Source organism: Bombina bombina, chromosome 5 (genome assembly GCF_027579735.1).
Source record: "Bombina bombina isolate aBomBom1 chromosome 5, aBomBom1.pri, whole genome shotgun sequence".
Lineage (NCBI taxonomy): Eukaryota > Metazoa > Chordata > Amphibia > Anura > Bombinatoridae > Bombina > Bombina bombina.
In genome coordinates, this window is record NC_069503.1 from 60,812,115 (window position 1) to 60,838,778 (window position 26,664).

General features: G+C 38.6%; 1 pseudogene; it reads right to left on the minus strand.

The window, feature by feature from the left end:
• Nucleotides 1-1,170: 1,170 nt before the first annotated feature.
• LOC128659853 (zinc finger protein 585A-like) overlaps nt 1,171-26,664 on the minus strand; it is a 118,841-nt pseudogene continuing 93,347 nt past the window's right edge.

A 26,664-nucleotide genomic window follows, 5' to 3' on the forward strand; every position in this document is an offset into this window, starting at 1 on the left:
ACGAGTTGACTAGGTAAGAATAACTCTCATACACTTTATAATTTGTATACAGTCTACACTATTGTATATTTTTCCTTTGGCAGAAGGAACACTCAGGACAAAGATTGAAATCCGTTTTTTCGTCCTAACACTTCTACACTGAACCCAGGAGCTGTCACAGATACATAGCTTCGATGCTGGGATCTTTAAGACCTAGCTTCACATAACATCTCATGTCCACCCTTGGATTATTGCTTACTATATTTACGTTTGGGACACTTCAAGTTTATACACTTCCCCCTTTTTAAAGGCACAATCTTGTTTGCTGTAATTCAAGATTTTTAATACCAACATTGTTTATTTTTTCACAACCAATTGTCTATTTGAATTTTGATTTTACTTTTCAGTAGTGATTTTATAGCATTGAATATGATAATTGCTTCACTAATTTAACCCACCGCTATTTGTTATTGCTTTTGCTTTTGTTTATTTGGATTTTTTCTTTGACACATGCACTTTGAACACTGAATTGTTTATCTACTCTGTCATAGCACACAGTCCACTGGCCTCTGCTTATAAGTTAGCTATTTAAAAGCACTATTTGTATTAATAAAGCACATAGTTGAAATTTCATTGTGAGAAAAATTAAGCACATAGTTAAAGCCATGCTGTGAGCTTCATTTTTTACCATCTTTTGGAGTCATCTATACCATTTGTACACCAACCCAACCAATTATATACATTATCAATTTGACACATAAGATTCCACTTTGTTTTTCTTTTTCACCTTTGTTCATGAACATCTCTTCTGAGTTGATTATAGGAGTTTAAACTGTGCTACTTATCTGGTTGTACTTGTTTGCTCACCTGTTGAGTATAACCTTACTCATCAGGGTTGTTCCAACTTATACCATTTTTTTTTTTTTTTATGTTTTACCAACTTGTGTAATCAAGTCATTTTACTAGTATTGTTAATCTCATGGATCCATGATGTATGTGTATATGTACTGTTTTTATTTTGTTAATAAATTGTCATTCTAATTCAATTCCGTTGCATGTGGCACTCCAAATTTAGTTCCACTTAGACCTAGCCTCCCTTTGGGTGGCGCTTTGATATATTTCTGATTACTTGCTATATTACCATTGACAACTAAGTTTCAACTATCAGAGCTAGAGGTCATTATTGAGTAAGCGCTTAGTGTATTTTCCTTTGCTTCAATTTAGAAAGTTTGTCCTCTTTAGGATAATTGTAAAAAGGTTTGTACACTGTGTACATAAAGTTTGTGTGCACATATTTGGTGTTTTGTGATACCTGATTTCAATAAAAACCTTTTCCCACTTTCTAAACATGTGAAAGGTTTCTTCCCTTGTGAATCCTTTCATGACTTTTCAGATGACTCATTTGTGTAAAACATTTTCCACACTCTGTACATGTAAACAGCTTTTCTCCTGTGTGAATCCTTTCATGAGTTTTCAGATGACACTTTACTGTAAAACTTTCCCCACACTCTGTACATGTGAAAGGCTTTTCTCCTGTGTGAATCCTTTCATGGATTTTCAGATCACTCTTTTGTGTAAAACTTTTCCCACATTCTGTACATGTGAAAGGCTTTTCTCCTGTGTGACTCATTTCATGAGTTTTCAGTTTACTCTTTTGTGTAAAACATTTTCCACACTCTGTACATGTGAAAGGCTTTTCTCCTGTGTGACTCCTTTCGTGAATATTCAGATTACTCTTTAATGTAAAACATTTCCCACACTTTGTACATGTTAACAACTTTTCTCCTGTGTGACTCCTTTCATGAATATTCAGATAACTCTTTTTTGTAAAACATTTTCCACACGCTGTACATGTGAAAGGCTTTTCTCCTGTGTGACTCCATGTATGATGTTTCAGAGTACTTTTATCTATAAAACATTTTCCGCACTCTGTACATATGAAAGGCTTTTCTCCTGTGTGAATCCTTTCATGAGTTTTCAGATTACTCTTTATTGTAAAACATTTTCCACACTCTGTACATGTGAAAGGCTTTTCTCCTGTGTGAATCCTTTCATGAGTTTTCAGCTCACTCTTTTTTGTAAAACATTTTCCACACTCTGTACATGTGAAAGGCTTTTCTCCTGTGTGACTCCATGTATGATGTTTCAGACTACTTTTTTCTGTAAAATATTTTCCGCACTCTGTACATGTGAAAGGCTTTTCTCCTGTGTGAATCCTTTCATGGGTTTTCAGATCACTCTTTTGTGTAAAACTTTTCCCACACTCTGTACATGTGAAAGGCTTTTCTCCTGTGTGACTCATTTCATGAGTTTTCAGTTTACTCTTTTGTGTAAAACTTTTCCCACACTCTGTACATGTGAACAGTTTTTCTCCTGTGTGACTCCTTTCGTGAATATTCAGATTACTCTTTATTGTAAAACATTTTCCACACTCTGTACATGTGAAAGGCTTTTCTCCTGTGTGAATCCTTTCATGAGTTTTCAGCTCACTCTTTTGTGTAAAACTTTTCCCACACTCTGTACATGTGAACAACTTTTCTCCTGTGTGACTCCTTTCATGAATATTCAGATAACTCTTTTTTGTAAAACATTTTCCACACGCTGTACATGTGAAAGGCTTTTCTCCTGTGTGACTCCATGTATGATGTTTCAGAGTACTTTTTTCTGTAAAACATTTTCCGCACTCTGTACATGTGAAAGGCTTTTCTCCTGTGTGACTCCTTTCGTGAATATTCAGATTACTCTTTAATGTAAAACATTTCCCACACTTTGTACATGTGAACAACTTTTCTCCTGTGTGACTCCTTTCATGAATATTCAGATAACTCTTTTTTGTAAAACATTTTCCACACGCTGTACATGTGAAAGGCTTTTCTCCTGTGTGACTCCATGTATGATGTTTCAGAGTACTTTCATCTGTAAAACATTTTCCGCACTCTGTACATGTGAAAGGCTTTTCTCCTGTGTGAATCCTTTCATGAGTTTTCAGATTACTCTTTATTGTAAAACATTTTCCACACTCTGTACATATGAAAGGCTTTTCTCCTGTGTGAATCCTTTCATGAGTTTTCAGCTCACTCTTTTTTGTAAAACATTTTCCACACTCTGTACATGTGAAAGGCTTTTCTCCTGTGTGACTCCATGTATGATGTTTCAGACTACTTTTTTCTGTAAAACATTTTCCGCACTCTGTACATGTGAAAGGCTTTTCTCCTGTGTGAATCCTTTCATGGGTTTTCAGATCACTCTTTTGTGTAAAACCTTTCCCACACTCTGTACATGTGAAAGGCTTTTCTCCTGTGTGACTCATTTCATGAGTTTTCAGTTTACTCTTTTGTGTAAAACTTTTCCCACACTCTGTACATGTGAACAGTTTTTCTCCTGTGTGACTCCTTTCGTGAATATTCAGATTACTCTTTATTGTAAAACATTTTCCACACTCTGTACATGTGAAAGGCTTTTCTCCTGTGTGAACCCTTTCATGGGTTTTCAGATCACTCTTATGTGTAAAACATTTTCCACACTCTGTACATGTGAAAGGTTTCTCCCTTGTGTGGGTCTTTTTGTGACACTTAAGGCTTCCTTTAGATGTGAAACATCTCCCGCATTCTGTACATGTGTGAGGTTTCACAACTGTGTGGTGTTCCAGGAGATGTAAATTACATGTGAAGCTTTTCTTACATTCTGTACATTTGAATGGTTTCTTATTTGTATGAATAATTTGGCTAGACTTAAGACTTTCCCCTTCTTTTAAATGTTTTGAAAACTCAGTAAATGTGTGTGGTTTATCCTCTGGGATAATTATTTCACTAGAAAAGGCATAAATGTTGTCCTCTTGTTTGATGACTAAATTACTCTCTGTACATAATGATTGCTGCCCAGTTCCTGTCAATTCTCCATCTCCTTTAAATATCTGCTGTGAGTTCCCCAATGTTTGTGAATAGTCATTAGTGTCTGAGACTATTGGAGTTTGTGGTATCATTCTGACGCTTCCTGTAGTGAAGGATGGGTATGAACTATTCAAGTGATTGTCTACATAAAAAGAAAAGGAATGAAGAAAATAAAGAAAGTTTATTCTTTAAAATGGATTCCATCGTCTTACACAAATTATATTATTTATTTACATTCCATAAAATGGCTTCTGTTTTGTGTTTATTTTTATATTGATTAACCTGTAAATCACAAATTTAAACAAAGAAAGACAAATAATGTAAATATTTCTATATCATAATAAACTAAAACACTGAGTACTGATTAAAACAATTTATAGCGCCCCATTAAATAAGGTGCAGGTGGATAATGTTCTCAGCCAGGGAACAAGTAAATCTGTATTCTGAACAAGATAGGTGGCATCTACCACCCTCAGTTAACATTGCACAAGCAACTGCACATACAGCACTGCCCGGCTCATGCTCAACAAGTAAGGTGAGAATATGATGTCTTAATCATCACAGACTAATAATTAGTGTGAGATGTTTTGAAAGGCTAAAGGAGCAGTGATCTTATGATACTTCTTAGCTTGCAATTGCCGTTGTTTAATTTATATAATCAGCCAAAAATGTATTAGTTTAATAAGACTCACTGTGGAATTAAGCACACAAATCAGTGGCAGTTCTGGGGTGGGGAACACTTACTGGTGGAGTTCTGGGTGTTCTACTTATGGGAACAAGTGTAGTTATGGGAGTTCCATGAGTTGGGTTAGGGTTAGGGCAGGGGAAGGTAGAGTTGCAGGTGATCTGAGAGCCGGTGTTGACACAAATGTAATTAAAAGATGCAGATATAAATATAATAGTTTATATTTGTTTAATGAGGGATCTATTCTATTTTCCCAGTAATTAAAGCAATTATAATATCTATGTTACCCACCTAACACATATGAGTTCATGCTGATAACAGGCTCCAATGTCCGTGCTCAGGAAGAAGGTTCCCTTATTCACTCGTTACATCAGTACCTGATATCTCTCAGTGCTCTGGCCGTGTCTGTAAAAAGAATATTAAATGGTTTAGACAGGTAATAATAAATAATGCTTCTGATTAACTGTACGTATGGTATAATTAAAGGCACACATAACAATTTATATGATAAAGATCAGCTGTTTAGGTTATTACATATGTGCTATTGATTCCGCACAAGCATTTAGCACAGTTAGCTCTGTGGGTGTTACAGTTGCACATTAAATATTTATCTTTCCAGAAATTTACAAGTACAGTATAAGCCCAGGAGTAGACAATTTATTTATGAGTGGGACAAACCACAACCTTACAAATATATTATAATCATTTTTAATATCATTTATATCAAAGAGCAGCAGTTACACAAATGTTAGATAAGAGTTGTTTATATGTAATTTAAATCTAATACTACAGTATTGATATTGTACTTTCTACAGATCCTCACTGTCAGACATTTTGTATTTACTAAAAATAAAATGTGTAACAAAACCCACACACAAATAGTGATAATAATACAGACCAATATGTAGTACCGACCAATATGTAGTAATATATCCAACGTGAAAAGAGTCTTTAATGGAGACAGTACCACAAATACAAATAGTCCATACGACTCAGAAGGAAGAGAAAGAAACACATCATAGCATAATACGGTGTAATCTTCACTCCCCAGATGTAAGGCAGACCCAGAATACTCACATTAGTTAGAGCTTCAACAGCTCAAGATAATCAGGTTTATTGTGCAGACCCTAGGCAGACTGGATACAGACACAGACAAATGCTTAAAAGGACACTGAACCCAACATTTTTCTTTTGTGATTCAGATAGAGCATGCAATTTTAAGCAACTTTCTAATTTACTCCTATTATCAAATTTTCTTCATTCTCTTGGTATCTTTATTTGAAATGCAAGAATGTAAATTTAGATGCCGGCCCATTTTTGGTGAACAACCAGGGTTGTTCTTGCTGATTGGTGGATACATTTATTTCTTTTTCGATAAGATGAGTCCACGGATTTCATCCTTACTTGTGGGATTATGCCTCCTGGTCAGCAGGAGGAGGCAAAGAGCACCACAGCAGAGCTGTATAAATAGCTCCTCCCTTCCCTCCCAACCCAGTCATTTGACCGAAGTTAGGAAGAGAAAGTAAAAGCCAAGGTGCAGAGGTGTCTGAAGTTTAACAAAAAAATTAATAACCTGTCTCATAGAACAGGGCGGGCCGTGGACTCATCGTATCGAAAAAGAAATAAATTTATCAGGTAAGCATAAATTTCCTTTTCTTTTTCAAGATAGATGAGTCCACAGATTTCATCCTTACTTGTGGGATACAATACCAAAGCTATAGTACATGGATAAAACTGGCGGGACAAGACAGGGAACCTAAACGGAACGCACCACTGCTTGAAGAACCTTTCTCCCAAAAACAGGCTCAGCCGAAGCAAAGATATAAAATTTGTAAAATTTAGAAAAAAATTGAAGAGAATACCAAGTCAAAGCCTAACAATCAGCTCAATTGAAGTAATATGTTAGAATGTCCACAAGAAAGCAACAGCTCAAGTGGAAGGAGCCACAACTCTTTTAGGAGGCTGCTGTCCAGCAATCACATATGCAAAAATGGATAATACTCTTCAACCAAAAGGAAAGAAGAAGTCGTAGCTTTCTGACCCTTACTTCTCTAGAAAAAATGTCAAACAGAAAGGACGATCAACGAAAGTCCGTAGTCGCTGAGAAAGAGAATCTATCTTTTTAAAAGACAGACTATGCCCAAACGTGTAGAAGACTTTCCTTCTGAGAGAAAAATTAGGACCCAAAGAAGGAACAACAAATTCCTAAATAAAATACTCGTCTGAAACAACGTTTAAGAAGAAAACCAAGATAAGCACATAACACCACTTTATCCAAATGAAAAATCAGGCAAGGCGAATTATATAGTAATGCCAAATTCTCAAACACTCTTCGAGCAGAAGAAATGGCAACAAGAAGTAAAACTTCCAAGATAACAACTTAATATCTATGGAATGCATAGGTTCAACAGAACCCCATGAAGAACTTTTAAAATCTAAATTCAAATTCCATGGAGGAGCAATTTGTTAAAACACAGGCCTGACTGTGGCATACCAAATCCTGCAAGGCCACGCGGAAGCGAGGAGAATCACTGACGCCTTCTTCCTATTTGATTCGAACAATCACCTGGCAAAAAAAAAAACGCAAACGGGGGAAACAGACATTCTAAGCTGAAGGACCAAGAACTGCCAAGGCAGTTATCAGCTTGGACCGGAGGCCCTGGACCTGGGCCCGTATCTCGAAAAACCAGGCAGGCTGATAAGATGCCATGAGATCCAACTCCATCTGACCCCATTTTAAAAACAGGTTGGAAAATACTCCCGGACAGAGTTCCCACTCTCCCGATGAAATATCTGACTACTTAGAAAATCCATTTTCCAGGTGTCCACCCCTGGGATATGGAACGCTGACAGATAGCAAGAAAGAACTTGGCCAAAGCCAACTGAGGCCAGACCAGAAGAGCGTTGAAGCTCGCTCTAAGTTGCATGAAGTCTATAAAAAGAACAGACTCCGCTAGAGTCCACACTCTGCGAAATCAAGTTCAAAATCATTGTCCCTGAGATAGTTGATCCAGAGACAATCATTATAGAAAAAAGTCCCTTGTCTCCTGATCTAGAGTTATTGGAGGAGACAAGTTTGCATAACCTCCGTTCCATTGCCTGAATATGCTTAACTGCATAGGTCTGAGGTGGAACGAACAAACGGAAATTTAAGCAACACAAGGCGCTGCTCAATTAATCAACTTCAGAAGGATGAAAGGTTGAGTGGACCTCACCGGGAATTAACCCTGCAACCCTCAAATCGCTACAGAGCTCAGCCATAGTGCCTTGGCATGATGAGCCATCTGTCCGGCTAAGGTCCATTACCGTCACAATCAGCCCGAATACCTCTATGTAATGAGCCACTGAAGGCTAGAAATGAACTGAAGGGCTGGACCAGAAATGCCTAGATATCCTGATCTCAATAAGAAAAATCTTCATTGATATGGAATACATCAAGATTCCCAAGAAAACTACCCTTGGGCTTGGGACTAAGGAACACTTCCAAAATCACCTTCCACCCGTGAGCTCACGGGAAGTATAACAACATTCGTGTAAATCTTGATTGTTGTAAGAATGACACCTGGACTAGTGATATTAGCCAGATAGGGCGCCATTGCAATCCCCCGTAACTGAAGCACCGCCAACAGCGATCCCAGAGTCTCCAAAGAACTTGGAACTATGGCAAGACCAAAATATGAGAACTGGAACAACCACTCCCAGGTCTAAGAGGTCTCCTAAGCAGAATAAGGACGACTGTCCCTTTGTCTAATTCTCAGACAATCTTGAAATCAGAAACTGCCTCTGAGAGGAAAACAATTGAGCTTGAAACCAGACTTGCGCGAAAACAGAAAGTCAGCCCCCCTACAAGATCCAATCCCGGACCAAGGCAGGTTCCCCAAGCTGTCTTTGATTCAACAGCATGTAATGTGTTTACCAAAATCTTGGTCTTAAAACATATTCCACAAAACAAGACTCTAACCATAAGAATCTAAGAGCCAGAAAAGATTCACCTATGCTCCCAGTTTGATAACTGGAAGAGAAGAAACAGAGAAAAAAAGGAATTAGTCAATTGAAAGATTTATCTCGTCCTGAATTTTATCCAGGGAACGTACTGACTAATAACCTCATACAGCACATCAAACCAATATGCCGTCACACTAGTGACGGTAACAAAGTACACAGATGTTTGCCATAGAAAAAAAACCTGGATTGTGTCCAATTACTAAATGTTATCCCTAGGAGTATCCTCTAAGGGTATAGAAGTTTTTGTAGTAATAATTGAAACTGCTCCTTCCCCCCTAAGGAATGTCGTCCAGCCTCCTAGCTGATATGGCTATGGGAAACAGTATTTGAAGTAAACGCAGCGCACTGCATGTGGGCCAGAACATTTCTGTGAAAAATTTGTGGCCATCGTTAACAGATTCTCAGACAGCAATGGCTGTAGAGGGAGTCGGTTCAAGAAGAAAAAATAAAATGGAGAAATCATTCCATAGGAAACGATACAGATCCTTAACCTGAAAAGTGAATATAAAATATTCACACAAAAAATTGTACTGTCTCTTTAAATTATAAAAGAGCATCTTATTTCTGTCATGCAGAAACAGATCAATAAGAATAACAATATTGCTGTAACTAGACATTGCTAAGGACATCAAAGCAATATCTATGCAAGGAACTGCAGAGCACTGCCTGTGGGTGAGCAATAATTGCAGACACTATAAGTAGAAAAATGCGGAAAGCATTGACCGGTGTTACCAGACTTCTAACAGTCACTTTAGAAGGAGTATATAAAATAAAAATCAACACAAGCAAATATGTTACTATCACTTTAAATTTTAAAAGTGTAACATTTTTCCTTTTTAAGAATTTGCAGTAAATAGGGCCAAAAACAGTGTAAAAAATGTTTCTAGCTTATCAATACCCCTCAGTAGTATCTCCCTCTGAGTAGTATGTACTCTAAACCGGGGCCCCACCGCAACTCAAAGACTATGCAAGGGTCTTTTGTGTGAGTGTTTCAAATAAATAGACTACAATTGCGTCTAATATATGGTAAAACATATCTCCTTGGATCTTTATAAAAATTATCCATATAGAGAGGGGAAACAGAGCGCGATACTCCACAATGACCACCCTCGTGTGTGTTGACATAATCTATCTCCCGGTCGGCATGTAGAACTATCGAACCGCCGGGAGATGAGTAAAAGCGTGTCATGTAAACAGTGTCACAAACTGTACTGTCTTAACAGATAAAAAAAGACGCGCCATGTAAAAGACGCCTTCAAGGACCGCCCTTCGTGGGCGTATGCAGAAATGAACCATGCAGTCATCTCCCGGTCAGCATGTAGATCTATTGAACCACCGGGAGATGATCAATAGCGTGTCATTAAAACAGTGTAACTGTACGGTCTCTATTTCAGGTCACCGACCTGGATAACTCCATGGTGGCATGATAGATTTTTTGAACCGCCGGCAGACAATGTAAGAGACGAGCAATGTAAGAGACGCCTCCAAGGACTGCCCTTTGTGGGCGTATGCAGAAGTTTACCATGCAGTCATCTCCCGGTCGGCATTGTCTTCTGTAACCGCCGGGAGATGTGATAAAGTGTACAATAACATAAAAAAGGCGCTTAATAACCCCCCAAAACTTCCATCCTGAAGCATAGGGAACAAAATCGCCCATTAGGCATCTCCCGGTCGGCATTGCCCTCTCATGTAATCGCTGGGAGATGTGACAGATTATCAAAGGGAATCTGAACCCTGGCCCTGAGTCAATTATCCCGCCTAGGGAAATATCAGCAGAGTCATCTCCCGGCGGCATGTAGGTAATGAAACTGCCGGGAGATTAGGTCTTCCTAAAGAGCCAAAATAATACATGTGCTGTCTAAAAGTAAAACATACCTGAGTTAAGAGCCCATCTCTTTCTCTAAGGGCTTTTAATCACAATATGAGTGGCCACGTCTTCTGAGTTCTTGTATATCCTCTAAGGGTATATCCCGGCCCAGAAATAAAAAATTACACTTACCTCACCATCTGCCGACAGCAAAGGCAGCTCCTAGGTGTGTGAAGTCCTACTGCTCACATGGACCTGAGGATAACAAGGAAAACACCGAGTAAGATCCCTCGGACTTTTTTCCCTGAATAGGGCAGCAACAGTATATGGGAGGCACAGTGAGAATAATGTCCCACAAGTTCCCATTGCTTTAAAGCCACCAAATGCTCTACTGCAGAGTCTGATCTGGTCTAGGCTACACCCTAGAACAAAGTAGCACTCTTAAAAAATAATAAACTCTTGATTGGAGAATCTATAACTAACACCTCACTTTGCCTCTTCCTATCACTAACACAGGCAACGAGAATGACTGGGTTGGGAGGGAAGGGAGGAGCTATTTATACAGCTCTGCTTTGGTGCTCTTTGCCTCCTTCTGCTGACCAGAAGGCGTAATCCCACAAGTAAGGATGAAATCCGTGGACTCATCGTATCTTGAAAAAGAAAAGTTGCTGTCCAGAGTACTGAACCAAAAAAAAAAAAGCTTAGGTGTCTTTTTTTCAAATAAAGATAGTAAGAGAATGAAGAAAAATTGATAATAGGATGAAATTAGAAAGTTTCTTAAAATTTCATGCTCTATCTGAATCATGAAATAAAAAATTTGGGTCCAGTGTCCCTTTAAAGCAAATGAACAATTTATTAATAACAAAAGCTAAAGTTCTTGTAAATCACTAAGGGTAACAGGTACAAACATACAAAGACACTATGCGTGTGATCAGGGGTGTATTTATGTATAGGCCAACAAGGCCGGTGCCTAGAGTGGTAAATTTTGGGGGGCGGCACTTCTCTGTTGCCACTGAAAATGTAGACATGAGTTTAAAAAAATTTTTTTTGACCATGTGGCAGTCACATAACCCACTTTTCGCCGAGGTCATGTGATGTTTTCACCCTGCTACCGGCCTTCCTGTCTGTTGACACACAGCGGTGAGAAGTGCTAGAAGAAGAAGAGGAACTGCACCTACTGTGGAGTCTACGAGATCGGTGGAGTGGCGGAGCGGATCCTGAGAGGACTGGAGAGGAGGGGGCTGACACGGCTGAGTCTGACTACTTAACTCAGGTAGGGCAGGGCATGCCACAGCTCCAAAATTTAACAACGGTGGCAGGTGGTATACTGGGTAGCATAGCATACTAGCGTTAATTTCAATTTAGTAATTGTATTATCATTTTAAAATATTACTAAGTTCCACCTCACTCACAGAGATCAGTGTTAGCTCATGATGCCACAGCTCCAAACTAGTTTAACAATTGGGACTAGCCGGTAGCCACTTCGCGGAGATCAGACGATCAGTGTTAGCTAAGTTGATATTTCATGGAGACTGGAGAGAGCTGCTAAATAAAAATAGATATGCACAGGGCAGGTACTTGCCAAATGGCAACACATTAACAAAAACCACTCTCTGTTCAGATGGGATAAACTTACAAAACTGGCACTGTGACTGTCTAATACAATATCCTCTCCATTCTCCATGAAATATGTATATATTTATCTACCTAAACTCTTCCCACTTACTTTATTCACCATAGCAAGATTAATAATACAGATTCTAATATTCCTATCCAACTATACAAGAGAACCCTAATATATATATATATATATACACACACATACACTGTATATATTTATATATAATCAAAGTAATTAGATTATATCCTAAGGCTCCCATATCTAATTACACTGATTATATATATATGCCATGCAAATAAAAAATATATATATAACAAAGGGAGAGAGCGCACAAGAAGACTTTAAGTGCAGTGTGTTTATTACAAAATGAAACAAATATATATATAATCAGAGTAATAAGATATGGAAGCCTTAGGATGCATAATAAGATATTACCAGTGTAATAAAAAAACTTTGTATATATTATTACACTGGACTTAGTATTATGTTTGGGGAATTATTGTTTCAAGAAATCTGTTTATATATATATATATATATATATATATATATATATATATATATATATATATATATATATATATATATATATATATATATATATATATACATATATATATATATACATACAGTATATTGCAGCAATAGATACTAATATGTCTGTGTGAGAGTGTGTACATGTGCGTTACCATGTGTATGTGCATAACTGTGTGTATATGTGTGTTTATGTGTGTCTGTGTATGTGTGTGTGTGTGTGCAAGTTTTTTGCAAGCCCTGGTGAACATTAACTTTAGAAATGCCACGCAAAAAAAAAAAAAGTTAATCCTTGAGCAAAAAATATTATGTCCAAAAATGGACTAAATCAGCGGGGATGGACAGCAGAATTCTGAGTGCCTAGGGCAGCACAAAACCTAAATACGCCACTGCGTGTGATAGTTTGTTGTTACAGACTGCATGAAGCTACACTCTGTATCTGTAGTCTTTCTGTACCGGATAGATACCCTTTATTGTTACCAATTTGTACAATGCTTAAAAGACGCTACATTTTGTATTTTTCATGTGCTCCACCCCCAGTCCTTTAAATTTTCTTGGTCAGTAGTGAGTTGTCTTGAATCACACTGCAAGGGGGAGGATTCGGAGAGACAGGCTCTAAAATGTTAACTTTTAATTGTTTTCTAGGACAGAGATAAGAAAAGGAAGCCTTTGTGTTTACATATGTTGATAACATAAAAAGATATGATCTCTCATCAAGCTCAGTCCATTTAAAATGTTCATAAAGTATATAATAACAAAATCAACAGATGCAAACTAACAATACAATTAGTGATGCACCAAAATGGAAATTCTGGAATGAAACCTAACCCAAAAATCTGGGATGCACTTGGCTGAAAACTGAAACCGATACCGAAAATTTATTTTTTCAAATTATTTTCAATTTTGTTGTTGTTGCATAATTAGACTATTTAATGAAAAGCCCACACTTTTATTGAAAGTAACACACTAAAATTGGACAAAAATATCTTAAAACAATAATATGCTACCAGTGGCGTATTTAGGATTTGTGCTGCCCTAGGCACTCAAAATTCTGTTGCCCCCCCTCACTCCACCCCCCCAGGTGTTAGGCCTTTTTTTAGCCATAATATTTTTGGTCAAGGTGTAACATTTAAAAAAAAAATGTTAATGTCTTTCTAAGTAGTTCACCAGTGTTTGCATTTACTCAGATGGGTTGATTTAAACCTAAATGCATATGCAGGGTGTATTAAAAGCAAAGTGTACAGTTTTGCTGATGGGGGTGTGCCAAGCAAGTGCATACTGTGGCATTTATTTATTAAGCCGTCAACTTACCTGCATTCGATGGCACCAATACGCTAGCCTAAGTTCGCCTAACATCGCTGCCGCGGACTTGAATACGCTCTCCAAAATTACCAAAAAAGCTGCCGCTACCAGACCACACCGCCACTATATTAAATTTATTAACCCCTAAACAGAAGTCTATCCCTAACACCCCTTAACTTAAATATAATTTAAATAAATCTAAATAAATATTCCTAGCATTAAATAAATTATTCCTATTTAAAACTAAATACTTACCTATAAAATAAACCCTAAACTAGCTACAATATAACTAATAGTTACATTGTATCTATCTTAGGGTTTATTTTTATTTTACAGGTAAGTTTGTATTTATTTTAACTAGGTAGAATAGTTACTAAATAGTTATTAACTATTTACTAACTACCTAGCTAAAATAAGTACACATTTATCTGTAAAATAAAACCTAACCTAAGTTACAATTTTCTAAGGGGGTATTGGGTGGGTTTTAGAGTAGGGTTGGGTGTGTGGGTGGTGGGTTTTAATGTTGGGGGGGGGTATTTGTACTTTTTTTTTTACAGGTAAAAGAGCTGATTACTTTGGGGCAATGCCCCGCAAAAGGCCCTTTTAAGGGCTATTTGTAATTTAGTGTAGGGTAGGGCTTTTTTTTTATTTTGGGGGGGCTTTTTTATTTTGTTAGGGGGATTAGATTAGGTGCAATTCGTTTAAAAATCTTGTACATTTTTATTATTTTCTGTAATTTAGTGTTTGTTTTTTTGTACTTTAGATAATTTTATTTAATTGTAGTTAATTTAGGGAATTAATTTAAATATAGTGTAGTGTTAGGTGTAATTGTAACTTAGGTTAGGTTTTATTTTACAGGTAAATTTGTACTTATTTTAGCTAGGTAGTTAGTAAATAGTTAATAACTATTTAATAACTATTTGTCAAGTTTGTAAAAGGAGATGTTTAAACCTTTTAGTTTTTTCCTGATGTTAACCAGATCACAATTGTAAACCTTAAATAATTGTTTTGTTCCACTTGTAATATAGCAAAAACAATGGTGCTGATAGTTGCTGTAATTAGCAAGTGAAGAGTTAATGCAGAGAGCAATAAAGCTGAAGAGTATAACTTTATAACTACAGAGTTGCAAAGTTCAGAGTAATGAGAGTGGCAAAGTGTTACTCTCACAAGCAGCCCTTTTCGTACTGCAAACGCTTGAGTTTGAAGGAGAAGTGTTACCTTGAGTTGGGAATGCGGTAACTTGCTTGAGGCTCTGTATCGCTACACGCGATCAAGGACTGACAGGCTGGAGAGGTGTGTATCACGCTGGAAGGAAGTGGCGGGTGACGTCACTGTATCTCTGCAGTATTCGGCACAGGACGCTGTTAGCGTGTATGCAGCACCAGAGGAAAACTTGAGATTGTTACAAGTTGGTAAGTTTTAAACAGAAGGAAACTTGAGCGTCCTTGGAGGTATAGGGGGGTAGTTATCAAGCCGTCAACCTCAAATACGCTGGAATTCCGCAGCGTATTTGTGGCGAGGCTGATTCGCCTTAGTTATCAAAGGCTCGAGACCGGCAAAAGTAGAATTTTGTGACGTAAGCTTCGATCCGCCGGACTCAGTCCGACACAGATCGATTCTTACGTCACTCCAGATGTTCCGCACACAAGTGCGGCACATTCTCACTACTTTTGCTAGCTATCAAAAAACTAGCAGGTACGCTCGGCACTTTTACGGCCCAGCGTACCTGGTTTTCAAACCGCCACCCCTGGAGGCGGCGGATCCCATAGGAATCAATGGGAGTCTGACCATAGCGAAAGTACAAGTTCGCTGCTGACAGACATCCCATTGATTTCTATGGGAGCTGTCTACACCTAAACACCCTAACATGTACCCGAGTCTAAACACCGCTAATCTGACCCCCCCTACAACACCGCCGCAACTAAATAAAGTTATTACCCCCTAAACCGCCGCTCCCCGGAGCCCCACCGCAAGCTACTCTATACATATTAACCCCTAAAACCGCCGCTCCCCGGAGCCCACCGCAACTATAATAAATGTATTAACCCCTAAACCGCCGCTCCCTGAACCCGCCGCAACCTATATTAAATGTATTAACCCCTATCCTGCCCCCCCTACACCGTCGCCACCTATAATAAATTTATTAACCCCTATCCCTGCCCCCCACTACGCCGCCGCCACTGTAATAAAATTATTAACCCCCTAAACCTAAGTCTAACCCTAACCCTAACGCCCCCTAACTTAAATATTAATTAAATAAATCTAAATAAATTAACTCCTATTAACTAAAGAATCCTATTTAAAACTAAATACTTACCTTTAAAATAAACCCTAATATAGCTACAATATAAATAATAATTATATTCTAGCTATCTTAGGATTTATTTTTATTTTACAGGTACCTTTCAATTTATTTTAACCATGTACAATAACTATTAAATAGTTATTAACTATTTAATAGCTTACCATAGCTAAAATAAAGAGGAAATGTACCTGTGAAATAAATCCTAACCTAAGTTACAATTACACCTAACGCTACACTATACTTTAATAAATTCTTCCTATTTAAAAATAAATACTTACCTGTAAAATAAACCCTAAGATAGCTACAATGTAATTAATACTTATATTATAGCTATCTTAGGATTTATATTTATTTTACAGGTAACTTTGTATTTATTTTAGCTAGCTAGGTAGTTATTAAATAGTTAATAACTATTTAATAACTATTCTAACTAGCTAAAATAAATACAAAGTTACCTGTAAAATAAATCCGTAACTTAAGTTACAATTAAACCTAATACTACACTATCATTAAATTAACTAAATAACTACCTACAAATAACTACAATGAAATACAATTACATAAACTAACTAAAGTACAAAAATAAAAAAAGCTAAGTTACAAAAAATAAAAAATTAAGTTACAAACATGTTAAAAATATTACAACAATTTTAAGATACTTACACCTAATCTAAGCCCCCTAATAAAATAACAAACCCCCCCAAAATAAAAAAAATACCCTACCCTATTCTAAGATTACATAAATTTCAAAGCTCTTTTACCTTACCAGCCCTTAAAAGGGCCATTTGTGGGGGCATGCCCCAAAAAGTTCAGCTCTTTTGCCTGTAAAAGAAAAATACAACCCCCCCCAACATTAAAACCCACCACCCACATACCCCTAATCTAACCCAAACCCCCCTTACAAAAACCTAACACTAATCCCCTGAAGATCATCCTACCTTGAGTCGTCTTCACTCAGCCGAGCCACCGATGGAACTGAAGAGGACATCCGGAGCGGAAGAAGTTAATCCTCCAAGCGGCGCTGAAGAAATCTTCCATCCCGATGAAGTCATCATCCAGGCGGCGCTGAAGAAGTCTTCGATCCGGCCCGATGTCATCTTCAAAGAGGCGCTGAAGAGGTCTTCTATCCGGGCGAAGGTCATCTTCCAAGCCGGGTCTTGAATCTTCCTTCCGCCGACGCGGACCACCTTCTTCACCGACGGACTACGACGAATGACGGCTCCTTTAAGGGACGTCATCCAAGATGGCGTCCCCTCAATTCCGATTGGCTGATAGGATTCTATCAGCCAATCGGAATTAAGGTAGGAAAAATCTGATTGGCTGATGGAATCAGCCAATAAGATTGAGCTCGCATTCTATTGGCTGTTCCGATCAGCCAATAGAATGCGAGCTCAATCTGATTGGCTGATTGGATCAGCCAATCGGATTGAACTTGAATCTGATTGGCTGATTCCATCAGCCAATCAGATTTTCCTACCTTAATTCCGATTGGCTGATAGAATCCTATCAGCCAATCGGAATTGAGGGGACGCCATCTTGGATGACGTCCCTTAAAGGAGCCGTCATTCGTCGTAGTCCGTCGGTGAAGAAGGTGGTTCCGCGTCGGCGGAAGGAAGATTCAAGACCCGGCTTGGAAGATGACTTCGCCCGGATAGAAGACCTCTTCAGCGCCTCTTTGAAGATGACATCGGCCGGATCGAAGACTTCTTCAGCGCCGCCTGGATGATGACTTCATCGGATGGAAGATTTCTTCAGCGCCGCTTGGAGGATTAACTTCTTCCGCTCCGGATGTCCTCTTCAGTTCCATCGGTGGCTCGGCTGAGTGAAGACGACTCAAGGTAGGATGATCTTCAGGGGATTAGTGTTAGGTTTTTGTAAGGGGGGTTTGGGTTAGATTAGGGGTATGTGGGTGGTGGGTTTTAATGTTGGGGGGGGGTTGTATTTTTCTTTTACAGGCAAAAGAGCTGAACTTTTTGGGGCATGCCCCCACAAATGGCCCTTTTAAGGGCTGGTAAGGTAAAAGAGCTTTGAAATTTATGTAATTTAGAATAGGGTAGGGATTTTTTTTATTTTGGGGGGGTTTGTTATTTTATTAGGGGGCTTAGATTAGGTGTAAGTAGCTTAAAATTGTTGTAATATTTTTAACATGTTTGTAACTTAATTTTTTATTTTTTGTAACTTAGCTTTTTTTATTTTTTGTACTTTGGTTAGTTTATGTAATTGTATTTCATTGTAGTTATTTGTAGGTAGTTTATTTAGTTAATTTAATGATAGTGTAGTATTAGGTTTAATTGTAACTTAAGTTAGGATTTATTTTACAGGTAATTTTGTATTTCTTTTAGCTAGGTAGTTATTAAATAGTTAATAACTATTTAATAACTATTCTAACTAGCTAAAATAAATACAAAGTTACCTGTAAACTAAATATAAATCCTAAGATAGCTATAATATAAGTATTAATTACATTGTAGCTATCTTAGGGTTTATTTTACAGGTAAGTATTTATTTTTAAATAGGAATAATTTATTAAAGTATAGTGTAGTGTTAGGTGTAAATTGTAACTTAGGTTAGGATTTATTTCACAGGTACATTTCTCTTTATTTTAGCTAGGTAAGCTATTAAATAGTTAATAACTATTTAATAGTTATTGTACATGGTTAAAATAAATTGAAAGGTACCTGTAAAATAAATATAAATCCTAAGATAGCTAGAATATAATTATTATTTATATTGTAGCTATATTAGGGTTTATTTTATAAGTAAGTATTTAGTTTTTAAATAGGATTCATTTAGTTAATAAGAGTTAATTTATTTAGATGTATTTAATTAATATTTAAGTTAGGGGGGCGTTATGGTTAGGGTTAGACTTAGGTTTAGGGGTTAATCATTTTATTACAGTGGCGGCGGCGTAGTGGGGGGCAGGATAGGGGTTAATAAATTTATTATAGGTTGCGGCGGGTTCATGGAGCGGTGGTTTAGGGGTTAAACTATTTATTTAGTTGCGGAGAGGTGCGGGATCAGCAGGATAGGGGTTAATAATTTTATAATAGAGGGCGACGGTATAGGGGGGGGCAGGATAGGGGTTACTAGGTATAATGTAGGTGGCAGCGGTGTCCGGGAGCGGCGGTTTAGGGGTTAATACATTTATAAGAGTTGCGGCAGGGTCTAGGAGCGGCGGTTTAGGGGTTAATACATTTATAAGAGTTGCGGCAGGGTCTAGGAGCGGCGGTTTTAGGGGTTAGTAACTTTATTTAGTTGCGGGGGCCTCCGGGGGCGCCAGTATAGGGGGTAGAACAGTGCAGTTTAGTGTGAGTGCTTAGTGACAGGCTAGCAATAAAGCTGGGAAAAAGCCGAAGGGCAGCGAGATCGGATGAGTGATAACTGTCACAGTCCGCTGCTCATCGCCCCGCGGCTTTTTGACAGCTTTATTTGATAACTTAGGCGAACGTATTCAAGGTCCGCGGCGGCGAAGGTAGGCAAGCTTAGGCGGGCGTATTGGGCCGGCGAAGCCAGAAAAGTAGACGGCTTGATAACTACCCCCCATAGTTTTTGAAACAAGTGTTGTGTAGAAACTTGCGGAGAGAGATTGAAGAATCTGTTTGAGATGTAGCGGTGCAGCGGTCAGGCTGATTAGATAGATGCAACTTGAATGAGAAAAAGTCTCTTTAGGAATTCTCAAATATACCAAGAGGTAATAAGATTTGATGTTGATAGTGATTGGAAATTCACTGATGCTTTGGAATGGAGTAATCCACTGGAAGTTGGAGCTTAGAGTGCAGGATGCTATCTCTAACAACACACAAAATTACTAAGCACTAGGAACAGGGCGTGAACAGGATATAAAGGGTTTGTGGGTGGAGATTTAGGCAGAACTGCAGGTAAGTAAGGTGAAACCTGACATCTCCCCCTCCCCAAGAGACAGAGTAGAACGTCAAGGACCAGGACGGTCTGGATGTCTCCGATGAAAAATCGACAACTTCCTTGGAGCATGTATGTTACAAGAGGGTTCCCAGGAATCTTCATCCGAGGAGTATCCGACCCAGTGAACGAGATACTCCAGTTGACCATTACGAATCCGAGAGTCAATGAGAGAATCCACTTCATATTCATCTAACTGTGATACAGTAGTAGGCGGAAGGACAGAGGTGGAACTCCTCGTAGTGACATATGGCTTCAGAAGGGAGACATGGAAAGTCGGATGGACTTTTAAGGTGTCTGGCAGCTGTATAGTGACTGCATTAGGGTTCACAATCTTAGTTATCGGAAAAGGACCTATAAACAATCCGGCAAGTTTTTTACTTGGTACTTTAAGTTTAAGGTTTTTGGTGGATAACCAGACTAAATCACCCACTGCATAGGCAGGTGCTGGTCGACGCCTCAAGTTGTAATAGCGTTTTTGTTGTTCTTGGGAATTTAGAATGTTATCCTGTAGGACCTTGAAAGTTTGTCGGATCTTTGCTGAGAAATCATTAGCATGAGGACAATCAGTGGAAGTGATATTAGCGAAGTCAGGGACTGGGTAGGAATGAGGATGAAACCCGTAATTTGCCAGGAAAGGTGACATCTTCGTGGAGGTAGTGATGGAATTATTAAAGGCGAATTCAGCCATGGATAGATAAGAACACCACTCAGTTTGTTGGTAGGAACAAAAACAGCGTATATACTGTTCTAGCCATTGATTTACTCGTTCTACTTGACCATTCGTCTGAGGATGAAAAGAGGTTGAGAAACGGTGGTCCAGTTGTAGAAGTGAACATAGAGCCTTCCAAAATCGGGAAGTAAACTGGGTGCCACGGTCTGAGGTTATGATTTTTGGAAGACCGTGTAATCGCACAATATTATCTATGAACAGCTGAGCAGTTTCTGCTGAAGTAGGTAATTTGTTGAAGGGTATAAAATGTGCCATCTTGGTCAGCAAGTCCACAACGACGAAAATGGTGTTCATCTTATTAGAAACAGGTAGGTCAACAATGAAGTCAATTGACACATGATGCCACGGCTGGGGTGGAACAGGAAGAGGCATGAGAAGACCATAAGGACGTTGTCTTAAAGATTTAGAGGTGGCACAAATGGAGCAGGACTTTATGAAGGATTTGACGGTTTGTGACATATTTGGCCACCAATAGAGTCTTGAGATATTCTCTAAGGTCTTTGTATAACCAGGATGTCCTGCAAGAGGGGGTATCATGATGTAATTGTAGAATAATGTCCCTTAGAGTTTTTGGAACAAAAATTCTGTCCTTGTAATAGAGAAGACCGTCTGCTTTAGAATCTAGAACCTGTTGAGGAAGTTCAGGATCTGACTGAAGAGAATCTTTCAAGGCTTTCAGGAGATAAGGTGTCAATCCAATTAATTTGTTGGATGGAATCATGGAAGTTACTTGATCAGCCTGAGCAGGTCTTTCATCTTTCCTTGAGAGTGCATCTGCCTTTCCGTTTCTACTGGAAGGTCTATAGATAATATGAAAATTAAATCTCGTGAAGAACAAGCTCCATCGAACCTGTCTGGAAGACAATGTTTTGTTTGTTTGTAAAAACTCCAAATTTTTATGATCTGTGTATATGATTATGGGGAAAGCTGTTCCTTCGAGCAGATGCCTCCAATGCTCCAATGCCCTTTTTATGGCCAAAAGCTCCTTTTCCCCAATAGGGTAATTAATCTCCGATGAATTGAGTACCTTAGAAAAGAAAGCTATTGGATGCAATGGCTCTGTATGAGAAGATTTTTGTGAAAGAATCGCTCCCAAGGCGAAATCGGAAGAATCTACCTCCAGGATGTATTGAAGGGACGGGTCAGGGAACCAAAGTATTGGAGCCGAAGTGACCATGGATTTTAGGAGATCAAAAGCTTGAGCAGCCTCAGTATTCCAAGAAAATCGGATTGTAGAGCTAGTGAGTTTCGTTAAAGGTTTTGCCAATTTAGAGAAATTTTTCACAAACTTCCTGTAATAATTGGCAAATCCAAGAAATCTTTGAAGATCCTTTCTGGTCTTTGAATAAGGCCAATTTCTGACGGTCTGTACTTTATCATCTTGCATGCTTATACCTAGAGGGCTTATGTTATATCCCAGAAATGAAATGGTGTTGGTGTGAAATTGGCATTTCTCGAGTTTTGCATACAAAAGGTGTGTTCTCAATCTGGTCAACACTTCTCTGACATGGGAGATATGGTCATCATAGGTTTTTGAGTAGATGAGAATGTCATCGAGATAAATGACAATATAAACGTCCAACAGATCTCTGAATATGTTATTGATAAAGTGTTGAAAAGTTCCAGGGGCATTGCAGAGCCCAAAAGGCATGACGAGGTATTCAAATAACCCGGTACAGAAAGCGGTTAACCACTCATCCCCCTCACGTATTCTTATGAGGTTGTATGCACCTTGAAGATCCAGCTTCATGAAAATCTTAGCCTCCCGGAGATGCTCTATTAATTCCGGAATGAGGGGGAGAGGGTACCGGTTTTTTATTGTTCGTTGATTCAGATCTCTATAGTCGATGATAGGTCAAAGGGAACCATCCTTGTTTTTCACAAAGAACATTGCAGCTCCCGCAGGGGAGGTAGAGGGTCGTATGAAGCCTTTGCGAAGGTTTTCTTCTAGATATCCTTTAAGATGTTCAAGCTCTGGAGCGGATAAGGGGTAAAGACGACCATAGTGAATAGTAGACGCTGGTTTAATGTCGATGGGACAATCATAATCCCGATGTGGAGGTAACGATTCAGCCTCTACTTTACTGAAAACGTCAGCAAAATCTTGATATTCAAATGGGATGTGTTGTTCAGGGACAGTAGTTTCCAGGAGAGCCTGTGTGGAGTAACAAGAATGTTTACAATATGATGACATAAAAGAAACCTGAAGGGATTGCCAATCTACAGTAGGTTGATGTTTTTTAAACCAAGAGATACCTAAGACGATGGGGAATAGCGGGGAAGGTAATACATCAAATTCAATGTACTCAGAGTGACCACAGGGTGTTACAAGCAAAATAGGAATAGTTTGATGAGTGATAGGACCACTTGCTATAGATGTACCATCAATAACACGAATGGCAACTGGATTCTGCTTCAACACACAGGGTATTTTATTTGTATTTACAATGGCAATATTGATAAAGTTCCCATAAGCTCCGGTATCAAGAATGGCACTAGACTGCAGATGGCGTTGATCCCACTGTAAAGAGACAGACAGAATGCAATAAGTGTTTGGACTATGCAAATGATGACCAGCAGAGAGTGCAAAGGACTTACGTTTCTTAGACTTTTGAAGTAGAGGACAGTCCTTCACGGAGTGGGAAGGATTTGCACAGTACATGCAAAGTAGATGTTGTCTGCGTCTTGACCTTTCTTCGGGGGTGAGAGGGCCCCTGGCTAGACCTATCTCCATTGGTTCAGGTACAGATCTAGTGGTGGATGAAGGAGCAACATAGGTCTGAGGTTTTGGATTATGCTCAGTGTGGAATCTTTCAGACCTCTCTCACGTAGACGCCGGTCTATTTGTATTACCAATCGCATTAATGAGTCTAGGGACTTTGGCAAGTCAGTGCGAGCTAACTCGTCCTTAATATTATCAGCAAGTCCTAATCTAAACTGATTGCGTAATGCAATTGGGTTCCATTGAGAATCTCGTGAAAATTGCTTGAACTCGGCAATATATTCTTCAACAATACGCTTCCCTTGCTTCAGGGCGCGCATCACAGTTTCTGCTGTGAGTTGTGAATCAATATCTAAGTAAAGTTCATCCATTTGATTCAAAAATTCATCAAGGGATCCCAGATTAGGCTGATTAGTTTCAAAAAAAGAGTCTGCCCAAACCCTTGGCTCCCCTCTTAAGAATGAGATTATAGTAAGGACTTTCACTCTCTCTGTACAGTAAGTCTTTGGCTTTAGAGTAAAAAGTAAGAGGCAGGCATTCTTAAATTGTCGGTAAACCTTTCTATTGCCAGAGAATGGTTCAGGTAAGGACACTATAGGTTCTGGGATAGGATCCGGTTGTTGTGGTTTAGTATTGATAGAATCCCTGATAATCCTTCTCAAAGACTGGTTTTCCACTTCTAGATCCCTTAAAGTTTGTCCCATTTGATCCACTCTCTGCGATAAGGAATACACAAATTGTGGGAGGTCTACAGGATCTGATGTCATTGTGGCTTAGTAATTATGTCACGTTTGTAAAAGGAGATGTTTAAACCTTTTAGTTTTTTCCTGATGTTAACCAGATCACAATTGTAAACCTTAAATAATTGTTTTGTTCCACTTGTAATATAGCAAAAACAATGGTGCTGATAGTTGCTGTAATTAGCAAGTGAAGAGTTAATGCAGAGAGCAATAAAGCTGAAGAGTATAACTTTATAACTACAGAGTTGCAAAGTTCAGAGTAATGAGAGTGGCAAAGTGTTACTCTCACAAGCAGCCCTTTTCGTACTGCAAACGCTTGAGTTTGAAGGAGAAGTGTTACCTTGAGTTGGGAATGCGGTAACTTGCTTGAGGCTCTGTATCGCTACACGCGATCAAGGACTGACAGGCTGGAGAGGTGTGTATCACGCTGGAAGGAAGCGGCGGGTGACGTCACCGTATCTCTGCAGTATGCGGCACAGGACGCTGTTAGCGTGTATGCAGCACCAGAGGAAAACTTGAGATTGTTACAAGTTGGTAAGTTTTAAACAGAAGGAAACTTGAGCGTCCTTGGAGGTATAGTTTTGAAACAAGTGTTGTGTAGAAACTTGCGGAGAGAGATTGAAGAATCTGTTTGAGATGTAGCGGTGCATCGGTCAGGCTGATTAGATAGATGCAACTTGAATGAGAAAAAGTCTCTTTAGGAATTCTCAAATATACCAAGAGGTAATAAGATTTGATGTTGATAGTGATTGAAATTCACTGATGCTTTGGAATGGAGTAATCCACTGGAAGTTGGAGCTTAGAGTGCAGGATGCTATCTCTAACAACACACAAAATTACTAAGCACTTGGAACAGGGCGTGAACAGGATATAAAGGGTTTGTGGGTGGAGATTTAGGCAGAACTGCAGGTAAGTAAGGTGAAACCTGACACTATTCTACCTAGTTAAAATAAATACAAAGTTACCCGTAAAATAAAAATAAACCCTAAGCTAGCTACAATGTAACTATTAGTAATATTGTAGCTAGTTTAGGCTTTATTTTATAGGTAAGTATTTAGTTTTAAATAGGAATACTTTTTTTAATGCTAGGAATATTTATTTAGATTTATTTGAATTATATTTAAGTTAGGGGGTGTTAGGATTAGACTTAGGTTTAGGGGTTAATAAATTTAATATAGTGGCGGCAGTGTAGAGGGGGCAGATTAGCAGTTAATAAATATAATATAGGTGGTGGTGGGTTCCGGGAGCGGCGGTTTAGGGGTTAAACACTTTATTTAGTTGCGGCGGAATCTGTAAGCGGCAGTTTAGGGGTTAATAAGTATAATGTAGGTGGTGGCGGTGTGGGGGGGCAGATTAGGGGTGTTTAGACTCGGGGTACATGTTAGGGTGTTAGGTGTAAACATTACCATAGGAATCAATGGGATATCGGGCAGCAGCGAACATAAGCTTTCGCTGCTTTCAGACTCCCATTGATTCCTATGGCATGCGCCGCCTCCAGGGCGGCGGATTGAAAACCAAGTACGCTGGGCCGGAAAAGTGCAGAGCGTACCTGCTAGTTATTTGATAACTAGCAAAAGTAGTCAGATAGTGCCGAATTTGTATTTGGAACATCTGTAGTGACATAAGCATCGATCTGTGTCAGACTAAGTCCGGCGGATAGTATGTTACGTCACTAAATTCTACTTTTGCCGGTCTGTAGGGTTTGATAACTAAGGGGAATCAGGGCTCGCCACAAATACGCTGTGGAATTCAGTGTATTTTCGGTTGACGGCTTGATAAATAGATGCCTGTGTGTGTATGTGAGTGGAAGAATAGGCATTCACAGAACCTTATAGAGCAAAACAAAATCTTACATTTTTTTTTATACAACATAAGATTTGTTTGGCTCTATAAGTTCCTGTGAGTGCCTATTCTTTTAAATGTATAATATACTGTATATATATATATATATATAATATATAATATATATATATATATATATATATATATTCACACATACACACATACAGTACATTCACACATACTTACACACATACAGTATATTCACACATACTTACACACGTACAGTACATTCACACATACTTACACACATACAGTATATTCACACATACAGTACAGTCACACATGCTTACACACATACAGTATATTCACACATACTTACACACATACACACATACAGTACATTCACACATACTTACACACATACAGTACATTCACAACATACTTACACACATATTATATTCACAAACATACAGGACACACAAGAGGTAACTAAGGAAACTTACTTTCACTAATATATATGTTGCTAAGTCAGATATGATCCCGAACACATAAACAATGTAAAAGCTGTTCACCATTTTACAGATATTAGCCACATTGATATACTTTTAGAAAACAGAGAACAGCCATACATTAATAAAAAGAGA